Raw genomic sequence first — 12,491 nt, forward strand, 5'->3', positions numbered from 1 at the left:
CAGTGTGCCACGTCTCAAGCCCCTTATTCTTGGATAATTGTGCTGCAAGTCCTCAGCCTCCCCTTTAGCCTGAAAACCAAGCTCATTGCAGCCCCCATAGAGCCCCCCCACAAGGTAGAGAAAAAAAATCCTAAGTTGTCCTTGTGCATAAAAGTAGATTCTACTCTCCAACACCTTTTCAAATTAATATTTGTGATGGGCGCCATTCTGCCAGCCCCAGTTTCTGTTCCCCGCCTTTGTTCCTGCGTTTGATGTAATGGAGGCAAGGACAAAGAGGAGAGCAGGCAGAGTGTGTGAAAATGGTAGTTAAGTGGGCTTAAGGGCTCCTTCAGTACCTTCTGAAAGGCCTGGACCCTGAATAGGACCCTCGCACTGCTAAGCTGTAGTGCAGTAAACAAGACAGGTCCAGCACAAAGGTGCGCCTCAAATGAGCACAGACACCCTCCTCCTCTTTCGCCTCACCCCGTCTCACCCCAACCTCACACCCGACTCTGACATCTGGCCAATCCCAAGATCTGTCTGAGTCCTTACTCATTCCCCTCCCCTTTTATTCCCCCTTATTTTTTTTTTTTGCTCTCCTTCATATCTTTTCTCTTGTTCTTTAGTGTTTCTCCGCACTCTCTTCTGCTGTGTGTGTGTTTGTGTTTTGTTGTGCTGGTCCCGGCTGGACGGCTTGCTCCCCCTAGCCAGCCTTGTCCCCAGTGCTTGGGCGGTTCGGCTCTTTTGTTTAGTTAATTGCAATGAGTATAATGTACTAGTCTCTCGGAGGTCCACGAAAGACAATTAGACAATCCCAAGAATTTAATGAGACACCACCAGCCCCAATCCCCCATACTCTGCTTTGAGAAACACCCTGCTCTTCGTTGGCACTGACTGTGATGTAGTGAGTAGGGGGTTGCGATGCAGGTCGCCTGTCTGTGTCTGTTTGTGTGTTTACCAGATTGTTGGTCTGCCCATCAGAGAAATCACCAGAGAGAAAAGACCCAGAGAGATAAAATACAAGAAAAAAAAAAACCTAAAACAAAATGAAGAATTCTGCCTGTATTTTAATTCTACATTTATATGGCACATTTCCAGGCCTGTTACACCATGGGATTCCCATCTGAAGAATTGCTCTTCCTGGACAGGACAGACTTCCCGGGAATGTCCGTGTAATTATTAAGAGCGATTATCCTGTTCACCCAGTGAAGGGACAGAGCACTTGACAGTGTCATCCCCGAAAGGAAGAGGGATTGCTGGGGGGCCTGGGTGATAGACGAAACCCTGGGTGGCCCTTTAAGGACTTCTCCCCTCTCTTTTCTCTCACTCTCTCTTCTCTATCTTTTTTCTGTCTCCATTATTTCTCCCATGGTGTTCCCTTTCTCTCTCTCTCTTTTTCTGTCATACATTCCGTCGACAACTCTTTTTGAGACCACTCTATGGATCACGCCAAGATAAAGCCAACCTTTGAAACAGGAGAAATATCCAAAAGTGATTCATTATATCTCTCCTCACCTCAGATGGAGACTAATTAATAATATCACTCAAGTGGCTGTAATTCACAACCATAAAACCTACACTTGTGCCACGTCATGAAGGAAAGAGTTTTTTCTTATATTCCTTTTGTTTTCCTCTTGTCTCCTGCATTTGTTCTCTCATTCTGTCATTCCTGTGCTTTTTTTCTCACTGGCTAATCATGGTGTTACAACAAAAGACGGGGCTCCATTATTGCATGTGTGCATCCCAGAAGAAAGGAAATGAGAGCGGGACAGAGGGTGGCCGTGGCCTGACACCGCACTATTAATCTTCCAGTAAAGCCTTGTCAGGCAGAAACGGACACAAATGGATCACTCCCATTAACTGGGGGAGTGTAGGTAAGGGCTTTAACAAGCGTTTACCAGAGTCCATTTTCTCACTAATGAAGAGGGGGAATACGCGACCTCCCAGCCAAACCTGCCAGACCGCACTTAAAGGTCTGGATGGAGGAGAAAAGGAGGGAGGAAGAAGAGCTAGAAGAGGAGAGAAGAAGAGAATATGTGAGCTTAGTGCTGACATGTTGTATCAGGCGTGGTGTGAGATTAAGGTTTGGGCCACATTACTGTCCACCCTCCATGCCAAGGCCTTTGCCATGGGACAGCTGTATTCTCGTCTCCAAGACCTGTGTGTGAACTTCAGTCTGGACTATCCTGGCAGCCCTCAACATAATGTGGGAAAAATTGAATACTTCTTGCCTCTCTGAAAACCCTGTATTTAACTGTGAGCTAACCCCTTCCTGCTAGCTTGACCATGTGCAAGCTAAGATGTGCACACCCATTATTTGGCCATATTCACACACACAGTTTGTCCTGTGTTCTTTTTTCCAATTTCTATAATAGATATTCACACACAGGGGTGCAGAGTTGTTGACTTTCTCTGACACTCCAGTCTTTTGGGAGAAAGTCAGGGGACTGCTATGGTAGGTGTCATCTCATAAGGGGTTTGCATTTATGCGCTATGTTTTAAACATGTGTCTGTCATCCTCCCGAGCTGTCTCCCGAGCTGTCATGTCTGTGGCCAGAGTTCTGTCCACACAGCCCTGAAACCTGCTGGTACTGTGGCATGGCTCTCTGGGATGTCTCAGCATCGCTACCACACTCCCAGAAGGGGTTCTGTGTGTGTGTGTGTGTGTGTGTGTGTGTGCGTGCGTATGTGTGTGTGTGTGTGTGTGTGTGTGTGCGTGTGTGTGTGTGTGTGTGTGTGTGTGTGTGTGTGTGTGTGTGTGTGTGCACGCGTGTGTGGTTTTGTATACATGTGTATATGCATGTTGGGCGTGTGCTTGTATCTGTGAGTTAGCAGGGAAGACTTGAACGTTGAATTTCTAAAGCATGATGTCCCTTGTCCCTTGATGCGAGCTGGATGGGCGAGTAATGGTTTTTGAAAAGCCACATGATAATCAGAGATGTGCTGGAAACTTATCAAGGATCAAGCTGTGGTGCCACAGTGTAATTCATCACCGCCCCTCCAGATGTCAAAGTGTTTTAGTTTAAGTCAGCGAACATGCAAAGAGATTTTACATACTCACAGAATTTCAATTGAAGTAAATCTGTCTCTCTCCAAAATGATGCATGTTGTGTACTGTCTACTAGTCCCCACCCCCTCCAGCCATGACACCCACATGTGAAACCCTCTGGGTAGGTTTGTTGTGCATCAAATTGTTGATAAGGCAGTGATATCACTAGATAGATGCATTTGGCTCTTGTTTTCCTCTGTGTCAAGCGGCTGTTAACAGTTTCCCAACCATGGCCAGATCAGTGGAACTAGAATCATTAAAGAGATAGCAGCACGCGCTGACCCGGGTGATACCAGAGAGTGAGGATGTGGGGAAGAGAGGGGCGGCAGAGCCTGTTTGTGTGTTATCACTGGCTCTGTGTTCCACAGGCTCCCTGGGGAAACTACGAGACGAGAGGAAGACTTCACCTTCCTCCTCCCAGACACCCCACTCCCCACCCCCCCACCCCCCAACCCCATCTTTCCTAGCACTCCCGCTCCACAGCAGCCCTCCCCTCCCGCCCCCCACGCCCCAAACATTTTTAATTATATCTTCTCCCAAGTAGTGCGGCTCAGTAACCAAGGAGCTGACATTGATGCATGTGCTGATAAATCCGCAAACACTGGAAACAAGATTAACAAAGATTTTGAGGAAAGGGTGACAGCTAATTTTGCGCAATGGTCGGCGCCTCATTCAAGAGTGATGTTTTTGATAGAGCGAGCCACGCCTGAGAATTCATGGTCTAAGCAAGGGAGGGGGACACGAACATAGCACAAGGAGTTCCGCGGCATTTGCACTTTTTAAATTGTTCTTTTTTTAATCTTTTCCTCTCCCCATCTCTCCAGTCGTCTGACTCTGTCCTTTCATCCAGCTCCTGTGTCTTCTTTCTTCACATAACCTATTTGCACTCAACATAATGAGATAATTCATTTTACTTGATTGTCAACACATTTTGCCACACATAACATACTTCATATAACTTGGTCAACCAGGAAGACGTAACAAAACTTTAACCTATCAATACCCTAATATGATTTTCTGTCACGAGTTTCCCAAATGAGACAGCTTGCCCAATATTGGCCGCAGCTATGACTTGAATAGACAGTACATTCATTCAGCTTCTTTGTCTGGGGTCATTTTTTGGGAGTGTGTGTATATCTGTGTGTATATGTGCCCATCTAATCTGAGTGATCTAATCAGCAGTGTGTATTGTGGAGTCGGTGACATGCCACTCCAGGCCCGTGGTCCTGTCTCTGAACTGGCTCTCAACCCGCTGAGACACCGATACACACTCCTCTGAGAGAGATATCAGTCTGCTTCATCACCCACACACACACACACACACACACACACACACACACACACACACACAAGCTAGGAAAGAGAACGTGATAACAATCATACTTCCGCAGCTGATTCCCTATTTTCTCATCGGAGAAACCACACCATCCTACCTCCTTCCTTTCTCTTTCTCTTCTCTGCAGCCAATTTCAGGTCTATACAGAAGAAACATCTTGTAGATTTCTTTTGTTCTTTTTTCATGCCTCTTTCTTTTTTCTCTTCCCTTTTTTCCACCTCTTTATGTGATGTCTCCCTTCTCAGAATCACCTCCCCTGTCTTCATCTGTAGGCAGCTGACAGCTTCTTTCACTTTTCTTTGTCAATTTCTCCTTCTCCCTTTCTCTCTGTGTCTCTAGCCCTCTTTTTCATCTACTCCCCCCCCCCCCCCCCCCATCTGCTTTCGCTTTTGTTTGCCTGGCCCCTCTCCCATCCCAACTTGATAATGAGGAATGTGGTGTGACCCTGACCTCCATCGGCCCTGCAACCACCTCCGACCCCTCCAGGTGACCTCCGGTCCCTGTTTTGACAGCTTGATTAATTACCCAGTGTTATGATTTATGAGAAAAGCAGTATGTAAAAATAATAGACAACAGGTGGTCTTAAAAAAAAGTAGTAGATTTAAAAGAGCTTCTAGTGAGGCTTGTGGTGGTGGTGGGGTTGGGGGGTTTGGCCTGTGTGTGAGAGAGAGAGAGCTGAAGGGAGAGAGGATGTGTTTTACAGCCGCTCTCCATGGTTAATTGCTTTCAACCATTTTTGAAGGCTACATCGGGTTAATAGGAAAATGTCTATTGCTCCATGCATGGGTTCCTTAGTTGCCACAGCATGGATTTCTTCATGTGTATTTGGCCGTATGGCGAGAGGATGAAGGGGATTCCAACATACATGCGTAGTTCCATGTGTGTGCTGTGAAGCACAGCCCCAGCCATGTGGTTATGACACTATGGAAAATGTGCTGGAACACGCAGACATATAGTACATATATGCACGCACACAGATATTAGACAATATTCTCAGCCACATCTTTCCTATGTTACATCCTGTGAAAGTAAGCAGAGTAAATGGCAGGACAGAGCAACCATAGTGTTTACCCTTCACACTTCAAACACAGCTTGTGATTGGCTGTGGCGACCTCCCGTGACTCGTGGACCTGTGGTGCACCTCCACTTAGAGAGAGGTCAGACTCTTGGACTGTTGGAGTGTGAGCGTGTGTGTGTGTGTGTGTGTGTGTGTGTGTGTCTGTGTTTGTGCGTGCATGCGTGCGTCTGTGTGTGCGCATGTGTGTGAATCAATGTGGATGTGTGTCTATGTGTGCTAAGACTGTGGCCTTTGGATATATTGCCGATTTCATAATTGTAGCCTGCCACACTCACACAATGTACAACACCACTGCAGATAGAAATGATTATTTTATACATTTAAGATAGCAAATTTAATCTCATGAAATATCACACACATGCACACACCTCACAAAGCAACAGTCAGCAACGTTGTCAGGCCCCCCATTTCTCTCTGTGGCTCTCCCTCCTAGGTCACAATAACAGGGCAGGGGTGAAGGGATTCCTCTTTGACCTTTGGCCCATAGAGGTCATAGTGGTCCTGTGATGTTCAGTAAGATTAATACCCTGGATGCAACAGCATAGTATCATTATTCACCAACACAGTGCCGATTACTGTTAGATGACACTCAGTACAGCACACCTACATTTTTTTTCAACACAACTGATAATCTGAATTTGGATTTAAAAAACACAGCTTTTTTTCGACACCTATTATCTCATTATTTTCAAAAATGTATGTGAAATTGCACCAGCTATGTCGCAACCATCAACTATTAAAACATAATCTATTAAACTATAATAAGTTATTTCTATTTTTCCTAGTAATTTACTACGGCACACACACATGCACTTGTGTATTATTTTACCATGGTGATGGGTATGTGCTTAGGCATATGCATACACATGCATGCATATATGTGTTCATGTGCCTACAGTGTTAAGATGTGTCCTGCTATTGACCCCGGTTGGCTCAGTCTGTACATATGGCCATGCGTCTCGCACCCATCGTGTGTGTGTTCATGTGTGTTAACGCACTAACTACCTGTCCAGATGGTGAAGTAGAAACATTCGTCTACAGTGCTCCTTAAGAATTCACATGGTGGGGGATTTTCTCAACTTCAGCCTAACTGAAAGGCTCACTCATTTTTTGGTGTTATCATGATTATCACAGATGGATATTTCACTGTCATTGCAGATGCCTTCTTTTTGACCAGTCTTCAATCGGAAGAGATTTTAAATATCAGCCAAATATGTCTTTATTACCATCATCATTATAATCATTGTCTTCAATTAGCATCATGTTCCTTCTTTCCGAGGTACAATCAACTCAGGCCTTGTCTTCCTTCCTTCCGTGCCGTTATTAGTGGCCTTCAGGACAGGGTTGCTCGTGCAACGCCTCCACTCCTCCTGTCTTCCCTCTTTTTGTAGCTTCTCTAACTCCCCCTCTCTGCTCCCCCTGATTTATACATTAAATAGTTAGGCAGGAGGGCAGTGAGGCACCTATCATTCCATGATCTATATCTCTCTGTGCCCTCATTAAAAATACATGTGTATGCTTAGGGGAGACAATATAGAATATATAAATCAAAATGCTAACGGCATCAGAATAAGCCTCCTGTATTTATTTCCCCATAGCTTTCCCTCTGCAGGCTGAGGACTTTCCCTGTTTACTGTACGTTGTGTATGTGGCGAGCATGTTAGCATAGTGTATTCTAATATTAAAGTAAACTGGAAATATTGCTAATTTCTTATGCAACTGATTTGATAATCAGCCAAAGCAACACTGCTGGCTGAGACATGCTGATTTTATTATTCAATTTTCTGATTTTTAAAGTTTGTCTAATTGTTAAAAGATTTAAGTGTAAAAAAAACATTAAACTTTCAGAAACATTCAGATATTTGGTTGACTGCTTATTGGCTGTGGAGCCGATCACACATCTGTTCGGACAGCTCTAAAAGCTCAGTGTTGGTGAGTTTACATTCACAGTTGTGTCAGGTCTTCTGTAAAAAAAAAAAAAAAAAAGTTGACAAATGACTTGTGTAACATTTACTTGCACAATCGATAGCTCTGACAATTTCCACCTGGACGGTGATTAATGCTACATCCACCCCCAATCTAGCAACCCCCACCCTCATCCCCACACCTCCCTCTGTGTGTGTCGTGCTGAGAGCAGATGAAGCAGGCCTCCGAACTCTTGTGTGTGTGTGTGTGTGTGTGTGTGTGTGTGTCATGTGTGCGTTTATGTGACAGTGTGTGTGTCCTGACGCTCGGATACTTGATCAACCATCGAGCATAAACAGTGGCTGAACAAATTTGCAGATTCACAGACATTGAGTATGGTAAATCATTTACACATAAACTGACTTTGGCACTGCACTGAGTGGGTTACTCAACAGTGTTTGTGTGAATGTCTTAATGTCTATCCTTTCACTAAGGTGCTGAAAATAGACAGGTCGGGAGGAGCGAAACAGGAAGAGAGAAATAGAAAGTGAAACGGAGAGAAGGAAATGTAAATGCGAGCATGAAAAGAAGCTGAGGCATCAGGGATCAGAAGCTGTGCTATTCTCTCTACTTCCTCCACCCCACTGCTCCACTTTGAACTCATTTATAAATATTCAGCTCCACATATAAACAATATCCAAATGAGCCCAGACATCCATGCCAAGGTTAAAAACTCTGCCGCTTATTACAGACACAACTACTTGACTAGCTCCAAAGGTTAGCTTCTTTATCGGACCTAAACTATTTGTGCTCATTAACATCAAGAAAAAGATAATCATTACCGCAGTCTTATTTACTTTGACCAAATTAGCGCACGACTACATTAGTGGAAGCAAACGTCAAATACAGTCTTTGAACTTGAAGTGAAAAGTTGAATTTAAAGAAACTTAATTAAATGTGTACTCTTTATGAGAGGAGAAACCCATGCAGTGGGTGATTTGTTCAAAATTAACTCAGAGGGCAGATGGGGAAATGAAGCTTCAGTTTGTCTTACTTTTCCAGCGTAAACATTTGTGTTGGCTGTTCAATTGATTGCTTAAACATACAGGGAGTTAACCAGAGGATAAAAAAAAAAAACATGCAAGTTGAGCACATGTATGTCATGTATGTATTGTGATTTGTCTTAACTTATGTTGTAATTTAAGCTTGTTAACTTGATATTTTTCTTTGCCAACCTGAACATTTCACATGACTTTTTTAAAGAGATGTAGGATAATAATATTTAGTAACATTTAGATCTTCTCTGCATGGCCCCCTGGGTATCACTGGTTATCAAGAAGATGATTGATTTTGAGCTGACAGGCTGATGACAATCCTGTCTCAGCCCCTCTCACATCACCCCTAAGATCCACAGATGTCTTTTCATAGCCTCTGTGGTACAGTAAGTGCTCTTCCACCCTCCTGCTCTCAGAGAAACATAGCTGTGTGCTTGGTGGGTATGGGGGGGTCTCAGACTGGTGCTGTGTTAAAATGAGAAAGGGGGCACCGTGACTTAATCTGACAGTACTGTGCGATCTGTGTGGTATGTCAGCCTCAGGGAGAGGGGGAGTGGGAAAGAGAGAGAGAGAGAGAGAGAGAGAGAGAGAGAGAGAGAGAGAGAAAAGAGGGGGATCGGATGGATAAAGGGGCCCTGCATGCAAAAAAAGCTCATGTAGAGACTGAGACAGACAAGGTCACACAGAGCAGGGTGGCCCTGACAGAGAGGGAGCGCAAGAGTGTACTTGTTATTACAGTATTTACCTTCCCTCTCAGCTCCTTCATACCTCTATGTTGAGGAACAGACTATGTTTTTTCTTGTATTTGATGTTGTCTCAGCCACTAGCACCTAAAATGTGGACGAACTGTGATGCCAAGACTGTGCCCGCACTTATTTTCCAACTTAGCCTTTCTTCTCGGCCAGCCATTGTGCCTCGTTCAAATCTCAAACCCGACTGTAGCCTGCAGACATCCCTCCCCTCCTCCTCTTCTTATTGGGTGTGCCATGCTGGGTGACCCTTTCCTCCTTGTCAGTCAAGCCTGAGTAGCAAATCGGGAGCTGCGTATTGCTGAAATAAGGAAGTGGAGCAAGGGCTGTTGAAAAAAGGGAGCGCTGCTTGCCCTGATCCTAACAGCCCCCTGACAGAAAACGAATAAAGTAATCTGCCCGAGAGCCATTTTCAATGGACACCCATAGACTGCATGTTGAATCTTGTGATGAGATGCATTCGCATGGATATAGAAATGCATTAAAATATAAGTGCAATGTGAAGGAGAGCATTTAAATGCTCTTATTCAGCAAACAGCCGCACATACAACCTCAAATTCACGCAACCATACCATCCACTTTCCTCACTGCATGCACCCGTGACCGCTATCAGCCATGCTTTGTACCTGTCAAGTGCTGTCCTTTTCCCTGTGCCCAAAGCCCTGCTCACTACATGAGAGCTCTCACATCAAAGCTTCGCTGAGCTCCACACGCACAGATGAAACACCCTCTCACTCCGGCTGCCTCTCTCCCTGCTCCCGCACATTAGACACATTTCATTTCATTACAACGCCACTGGAAAAATAGAGGCGCTGCTGTCTTAAAGGGACATCTTATTTACTCTCGGTTGCACTTGTGTAGTCACTCACATGTAGACACACACAGAGACACACATACTCAGTCCACTCCCTTTTCAAATAATGCGACTGAGGGAGAAAATAATGATCTGCTAGCTGACAAACGACATCTGATTTGACCATAAAGAGTGTCATCAAAGAGTATTGATGATATTGTTAAGACAGCATAGTATGGTCAGGTTTTATAATTCTAAATCACGAATAATGCATAATGTCATGATATTCATATTACAGCTTGGAACATTTCATTTAATAATAAGATATTTAGGGGTTTTTAAGGGCTTCACAGTCCCGCGTGTGGGGATGACAGAGGAAGGGTTTCATCACGATGGTGAGACAAGCCCTGGTTTCCGTAGCAGCGGCAGCCTTTGTTGTGCTATCTGGTGCGGGACAGGCCGACAAAGGAGCGCTAAGGAGCGTCCGGAGCAGGGTGATGGGGGTCGGGGTCCCCCCCTTAGAGGGGTCGGGACGACCCTCTTGACCGCTGGCCCTAGGGCAGGGACTCAGTGTGGTGGTGGCACAGGGGCACCCACAGGGCATGGGAAGAGACTTAGCCTGCATACTGCAGCAGAAAGACAAGACTGACCCAACGCTAGAGGACCATGTGTGTCTGCTTTATCTGAGACAGTGTGTGTGTATGGGACAAAGGCAAAGTGACCCAGTGTTAGCAATGTGTGAGAGAGAGATTTAGTAGTATAAAAAGAATTGTGACCTAAGGTTTGCAATGTGCATTTGTGTAAGATTCACACTTTGACAGCACATCACAACACAAAGATCAGATTTAGCAGGTGTATCCAGTGTGTGTGTGTGTGTGAGAGAGAGAGAGAGAGAGAGAGAGACAGAGACTGAACAATTAGCTAGAAACACAAAGACCAAATGACGTAACTTTAGAGAGATTTAACTGTCACAAAACAACACAAAGACCAGGATGATGAGCATGAGCTCGATTGGAGAAGTTAGTTGTGAAAATGACACGCAATACATAAGCTGCTTCTGCGGGATTTAGGGAAAGCATTGACTATGTGCTATTTGATTTGAATGTCGTTTTCATGGCCTTATTGTTATTTTGTGTATGTAGATAGGTTTTTGTGTATTTAATTAGACCATCACAGTATGTTTTTATTACATAAGAAAGTATAGAATCACATTTATAAAATAACGTTATTTCAATTTAAGTTAATATTACTTTTGACAAAATGTCAAGAAGAAATTTTCCTAATTGCTTTGTTATGCCGAGTTCACTAGCATCAGACTCATTGTCATATTTCTGGTTGATGGAGAGAAGAATAAGAGGAGGAAGTGAGTGGACCGGGAGAGCAGTGTTGTCCTGACACCAACACAGACCTCTCAGTCTTTAAGTAAATGATTGTTTCCGACATAGAGGTGAAGTCAATGGTCCTGCTCCTTCAGACTAAATACACCAACGACACTGGTCGCCTTTACAGCAATGTCCTTCTGGGTGACTGGACAGCTGAAAAGGTTAGCACTGCTAGCTCGGTTAGGTGAGTTAGCCTCTCCAAAGGGAAGGCCATAGGCTATAGGCCACTCAGGGTTAGCATAAGGATGCTAAAGGCTAGGAACGGGACCACTTGAGGTTAGCATTAGTATGCTTAAGGCCAGGGAGGGTTATTGACCAGTAGAGGTTAGGGTAAGAGAACTGAAGGCTAAATGTGGTTGTAGGCCACTTAGGGTTAGCATCAGAACATGGAGACCAGTGTTGCTAAACCATTAACTTTTGGCCTCATGAACCAGGATTAGTGGAAAGGAGAAATGCACACAAAGTGATGTGACTGAGTTGAAGTACGAGAGGCGTTTCATGTTTTTTCTCTTTTTCTTTTGTGTTTACATTGCAGTGGACTTCTCATTCTCTCTTTTCTATTTAGATTTTTCATCTGTATATATATATTATTTGACATTTTTAAATCAAACCATTTATTGATTTTAACGTTTACCTCTTTTATAATAATGTTGCCATAGGCTTAACGGGTCTTGTCAGTTATTTTATCAGGCTGCCACCAGTGGGCAGTGCCACAAAGCTGGTTGTTTGACTACATCTCTCTGTCGCTCCCTCCTTTTCTATCTGTTTGTCTTATCATTTTACAACCTGTCTATATCTTTCTGTTTTTCACTCTTTCTCCCCTTTCTCCCTCTACCTTTCTCTTCTGTTCTCTCCTTCCATCATCCGTTCCTTTTTCTTTTTCTGTCTGAATGTGCGCTTGTGTGTCTGAACTTCTCTGTGTCTAAAGGCTGAATTAATTAAATATTAAATCCAGGTTTAAAAAAAACATAATCTGCCTAGAATTTGTACACATGCTACTACTGTGTATATATACTACTACTACATACTAGAACATGGGCATTGGGCATGGGTCGTTTTTTTTCAAGTCATAAATCAATTGCTAAATTGTAATTAGACTTTGCCTTACAATACAAAACTTGATGCCATCATCAAAGCTGAAATTAGAAAGATACATCTTTTAATT

General features: G+C 44.0%; 1 protein-coding gene across 4 annotated transcripts in view; it reads left to right on the forward strand.

Moving 5' to 3' along the window:
- arb2a (ARB2 cotranscriptional regulator A) overlaps positions 1-12,491 on the forward strand; it is a 151,111-nt gene that overhangs the window by 44,682 nt on the left and 93,938 nt on the right. The gene's annotated exons all lie outside the window — the stretch shown is intronic.

This window comes from Trachinotus anak, unplaced genomic scaffold (genome assembly GCF_046630095.1).
Source record: "Trachinotus anak isolate AG129_WGS33_773 ecotype Australia unplaced genomic scaffold, CSIRO_AGI_Tana_v1 ptg000008l, whole genome shotgun sequence".
NCBI classification, from domain to species: domain Eukaryota; kingdom Metazoa; phylum Chordata; class Actinopteri; order Carangiformes; family Carangidae; genus Trachinotus; species Trachinotus anak.